The sequence below is a fragment of the Lissotriton vulgaris genome, chromosome 8 (genome assembly GCF_964263255.1).
Source record: "Lissotriton vulgaris chromosome 8, aLisVul1.2, whole genome shotgun sequence".
In the NCBI taxonomy this organism is placed as follows: Eukaryota; Metazoa; Chordata; class Amphibia; order Caudata; family Salamandridae; genus Lissotriton; species Lissotriton vulgaris.
The window spans coordinates 1,462,109,689-1,462,115,688 of NC_141696.1; positions in this window are offsets into that span (position 1 = coordinate 1,462,109,689).

Consider the following 6,000-nt stretch of genomic DNA (forward strand, 5'->3'; position numbering starts at 1 on the left):
GCTGCTGGTGATGGCCCGGGCCGGCCGATGTCGGGGTGTTCGGGAGCAGGCGTCCCGTTGGGGATGGGTTGCGGGTTGCTTCTGTGGGTTGCCGGGTGGTTCTTCTGGTGACATTGGGAGAGCCGGTGTCCGAGTCTTGTGATGCGGGGAGGAAGCGGCCCCTTCACGAGGCCTGTCCAACAAGGGGTGATACCATGGATTGGTCCATCTATCAACCCAGGGGATATACGTAGATTGTCCAGGCTACTAGAAGCAACAATAAATGAAACGACAAGTATACTTGAAAATATTACAGTAGAGCTTCAAGCTGTGAGATTAGTTTCGTTACAAAATAGAATGATTCTTTACATGATGCTAGCAGAAAGGGGAGGAGTCTGTGCAATTATAGGGGCGTCCTGTTGCACCTATGTCCCTGACTCCTCTGTTACTGTCAGGGAAGCAATAAAAAGATTGCATCATATAGGTGTAGAAGCACATCAGGATTCTGGTACATGGGATATAGGAGGTTCACTTTGGAGTTGGTTGAGCGCCTGGGGTTGGAAGATAGGAATGGTGTTCATAACAATTTTCCTACTAATAATAGGCTGTTGTCTAATAATTAATTGCCTGCCAATGTGCTGTCAACAATTGGGACAGCTGACAAAATGCCAAGTGAGGAAATTAGAGGAAAAAGAAAGAATGCTGATGCAAATAGTCACTACTGAGTTGATGAACATAGACATTTCTGACAATGATAAGAATGGACAATATAATTATTAAAGTGTGATATGCTTTGTGATGAAATTATTTTAAACTAAGGTTCAAAGGGTCATTTTGTAAAAGATGAAAAATTAGTTGGCCCTCTTGAATGAATACATTAAAATGAACCGTAGTTTATATTAATTTATTTCTGACATCTGCCTGTAAATGATATGAGCCACTCATAATGGGAGGTAGCTCCATGCTGCACAAATGGTTAAAATTAAGTTGTCTGAAATTCAGCTGAAACCAGAAAGAATGGCAAGTGGACGTGTACGTGCCCATTCTGCTGTAACTCCAACTTGTTTAATGATTCACTGGCTTTCACCACCCTATCTCCCTCTTGCCCTTCTTCTCCAAAATTCTGGAAGCCCACGCCACCGCCTGTCTCTCACAGTTCATCGAGAGTTCCAACTTTCTCGAGGCCAACCAGGCCGGCTTCAGACCCGGCCACTCTACGGAGAATGTGATCTTGGCTGTGCTGGATGCCTTGAGAGACGGCGCTGACAAGGGTACCCCCCAGGCCGTGGTGTTATTAGATCTGTCTGCCGCTTTCGACACGGTGGACCACAACATCCTTCTCCACCGTGTCGAGCAGGCTGGCATCCAGGGCCTGGCGCTGGCATGGGTAAAATCCTTCCTGACCGGGAGGTCTCAGACCCTCAGCCTGGGCACTTTCAGAGCCCCCAGGGAGCACTCGCCCTGTGGGGTCCCCCAGGGCTCCTCTTTATCCCCTCTTCTCTTCAACCTCTATCTTCGCCCCCTTCTATTTTCTTTGAGGCAGTGGGACGCCACCGTTAATAATTACGCGGACGACCTGCAACTCATCTTTCCTCTCAATTCCCCCTCTGCTATTCCTAATTTCCAGGCAGCTATGTCCCACATCCTTCAGTGGATGTGTCAAAACCAGCTCAAACTGAACCCCGGAAAGACGGAGCTCCTTCTTCCTGGCAGGAGCTCTACCCACTGGGGTCCGCACTTTTGGCCAGCAGAACTCGGCCCGCCTCCCACCCCCGTGGCCTCGGTGAAGAGTCTCGGGGTCACTATTGACTCCGGCCTTTCTCTCGGGCCCCAAGTGGGGACGGTGGTCTCCTCCTGCATGTTCCAGCTGCGCAGGATCAGGAAGGTGGCTTATCTCCTCACTCCTGAAGCCCTTCTGCAAGTTATCATGGCCCTCGTCCTCTCCCGCTTGGATTTTTCGAACTCTATTTACCACGGTCTGCCTAGAACATCTCTCTCCAGACTGCAATCTGTTCAAAATCAAGCGGCGAGATTGGCCCTTGGGATTCCGAAATGGCAATCCGCCAAACCCCTTCTCTTTAAACTGCACTGGCTCCCTGTCATCTTGAGGGCAGCCTTTAAGATCGGCTGCCTCACCTTTAAATCTCTATCTGGCTCCTGTCCCGTTTTTCTGAAATCCCTCATCAGGCTCTACTGCCCATTACGTAACCTGAGATCTTCTCACCTCCACCTCTTGTCCATCCCCCCTATCAAACTTTGCAGATCTGGAGGCCGGAGATTCGCATTCCTGGCCCCTAAACTCTGGAACTCTTTCCCCCTCTCTCTCAAAACCTCTAATTCTCTCATTCTCTTCCGCAAATCCCTAAAAACATGGCTTTTCCCTCAATCCAGCTAAGTTTTTCTGTTCCCTCTGCATCCAACCAGCGCCAGGAAACCCACGGTGTCAGTGCGCTTTACAAGCTCCCCTTGCAATACAATACAATACAATAGAGCCAGTTCAGCGAGCCAATTCCTAGAAAGGGTTCGCTGACCTAGGACGTGTCAAGTTTGCTCTGCCCTTGCCCGGTTAAGTGAAAGGGTAAAGTGTTTGCTCAGCACAGATAGCAAGTCGTCATTTGTATGAGGAAAGCAGAAAACACGGGCCTCTGCTAATAAGAGCAAACAGTGCACATTGACATTTTAAAGATAACCGACCAAAAGGCTGTGGGTCAGGAGGTAGTGGTGTAAAGATTAACCAGCATCTGCATGGTCAGATCCGTCAGGAATAATGTAAAGTGTGAACGTAGACATATTTCTGAAATGCACCATGATGTTGTAATGTACACGTGGCAGAGATGGTCACACCACAATGTAGTAGTTAATGAATAATGTGTCAGGGGTCTGTGAAAACATATATAAAGACTGATTTCCTCACTGAAAAACCAGATCACTTTGCAGTCCTGCAAATTGTCTCAGCTGCAGCTTATTGGCAATAAAGCCACTTTCTTTTGAAACCTTGTATGTGCCCTTCTTCTTTTCCCTATTCACAATTTTGTGCTTTTACATAAGGCCATGTGGCATTGACTTGTGGTGCACTGAGTTAGTGGTACCTCTGGTGCTCAGCATGTGCGCAGCCTGCGATGATGCATGGTCCTGAAGGGCTGCACTGGGAGCAATGTGTCTTGCCTACTGGACTGTGTCATCTGCAATCACCACTCCATCTGAATTGTGAGCCCTGCTGTTTGCAATTTAGATCGAAGGCTGTAGTCTGTACATACATAAGTCTGCAGTGCTGTGCCGCTGTGTTCGCAGGGGACCTGTGTCGAGGAGGCCCGCGGTCATGCTGGCCGCCACATGGCAGAGTGTGGGTTGTCACTCTGGCAGAAGCGTTGGCCTTCCCACAAGTGAACCATGCCCAGAGCCCCGGTCTATTTATTCACACTTCTATGCTGGAGTGGCGTACGTTGGACCAGCCCACTGCGCTTCCGCTTACAGGGGACGACAACACAGGTACATGACTGAGATCTTCCCCACTGCCTGAGGTAACATGGTTGTGTCCATTGTCCACAACACTACAAGCACCAGCAGTATATTTACACATGGAGAGGTTTGTGCTCTGCATAGTGAGGTCTGTCCAGCACATCACCGCTACACTTGGTATTGTGTGCAATATTATTGGTGGGCGACTTGCATCCTGCACACATGTTTGGTTGCCACATCTCGCAACATTCAGCTATTGTGTAGCTGAGGGAAAATGCTGTTTTTGGAAAGTCCGCTGTCCTGTTGTGTGCTGCCTCAGTGGTAGTGGGGGGGGGGGGGGGGGGGGGGTTGGTCCGGGGGGGGACGTCCTGAGTGTGGTGGCAGTGGGTGTTGTGGCCTTGGGGGTCGAAGGTGCATGATCAGTAGCTCTATGACATGTGTTGGTCTTCAGATGTGATTCTGGGCTGGGCTCCCCTTCACACTGTAGGTAGTCGTCCTACTTTACACTACTAAAAGGCAGATGTTACATTCCAACTGCTTATGCAGCTTATCGCCTGTTTTTGGTTCGCACCACAGATTTAGCTGCTTGTTGAAAATATCGGGAAGTGGTGTTTTCGCGTTATTTTTGCACAGGAATGTCTACTATGTATATTATTAGCGTTAGTTGTTGCTCTCATTTGTGACGATTTTTTTTTTACGGAAGCTATTGCTGGAAAACGGGTGATATCGGCTGTTTTCACCAGGTTGAGAATGGAATGATAATTTAAAATCACTGAAAAAAACTATAGTTTTAATGAACATTATAATTAGAAATTAGCATTTAAAAAAACTTTGAAATTCACTGAAAAAACCTTAGGTTTCAGGGACGTTTTAGTTAGAAATTAGCATTTAAAAAACATTAGAAATTCAAGGAAAAATCCATAGGTTTCAGGGACGTTATAGTTAGTTGGACATTTCACTCATACAAAACCAGAGAAATTCGAACGTTATAGTTAGTAGAGCTAACTATAACTCGCGCCCCGCAATGCACTGCTGATGACGTCATATATTACATCACTCATGACATAGTCAGTAACATCACTGAAGACATCTCAAATGACATCACTGATGACATCACTGATGACATCATCCACGTGATAATCTGATGCACCTCCTCACACTCTAATATATCCTTTGATACACCCACTCTAAAATACAGACTACCATTTTCAAAACCATAGACAAGACAATAGCATTTACTATATACCCACTGACTAATTCCTAGCTACACACACACATTCATTCATTCACCCATAGAGTTACTCATACATGCAGTCACTCATCAATACAGAACTATTATATGTACTCATACACCTATAGAAACTCTCATACACCGCCATTCATCCATAGAGTTATTGACACACCTAGCTAGACATTTAAACAATCAATGACACTGCCATTTACTCTCCTATGTAGTTACACATTCACTATCTAACCTATTCAAACAGATACTAACATATGCTTACTCTCTTATACAATCACTGACACAAGCACACACTCATTTATACAGCTACTCTCACAATTACTCACTCTCACATATAGTCATTTATATACTCCACCACTCACATATACTGCCTATCACATATGTAGTTACTCACATATATACCAGTGAGACATACATTCACTCACCAACACACTGATACACACTCACTCACCTATACAGCTATTTCCACATGCACTATTGAACCCATACACCCAGTAAATTATCCAGTCACACATGTAGGCAGAAAGTCACACATCACCCACCCACCCACACACACAAACACTGAGGCACCCATACAGATACTCATGCAACCAATAAGTAACCCATATAGACAGTCATGTACCTAATCATCAACCCATGCAGCAGCTTACCCAACAACTGAGAGACGTACACAGACATTCACACAGTTTAGTCACTAACCCATGCATTCAGTAAAACACATTTAATCACCAGTCATTCACACGCCTATTAAATCCTCCACCCACACACTCATACACCAACTCATTCTTCAATACACCTTGGCATTAACATATACAAAATATATTTAAACTTTACAGAAAAACATATTCACTGGATGATGTCATCAGTGATGTCATTTGAGCTGTCATCAGTGATATCACTGACCATGTCATGATTGATGTAACCAGTCTATATTCTGCATTGTAGTTGTCTTACTCTTTAATAGACATGTGTTTTGTATTAGCATGTCCTTCCCAACACCCTGGTTAAATTTACACTCACCCCTCTCAATTAGTAGTAATTATTTCCCATTTTCCCACCACTCCTTCTGGTTCCTCCCCAGTGGCGGCTCCTCCGCTAACGCGGAAGAGCGTCCCCCTCTTCCTTTTAGCAGCAAAAGAAAGGAAAAAATAAAATGATAGTATCTAATGTTATTATCATTTATTTTGTCCTCCTGCTGTCAATCAATCAATCAGCAAATTTGTAGAGCGCGCTACTCACCCGCTAGGGTCTCAAGGCGCTGGGGGGAGGAGGAGTCGCTATTGCTCGAACAGCCAGGTCTTGAGTTGTTTCCTGAAGGA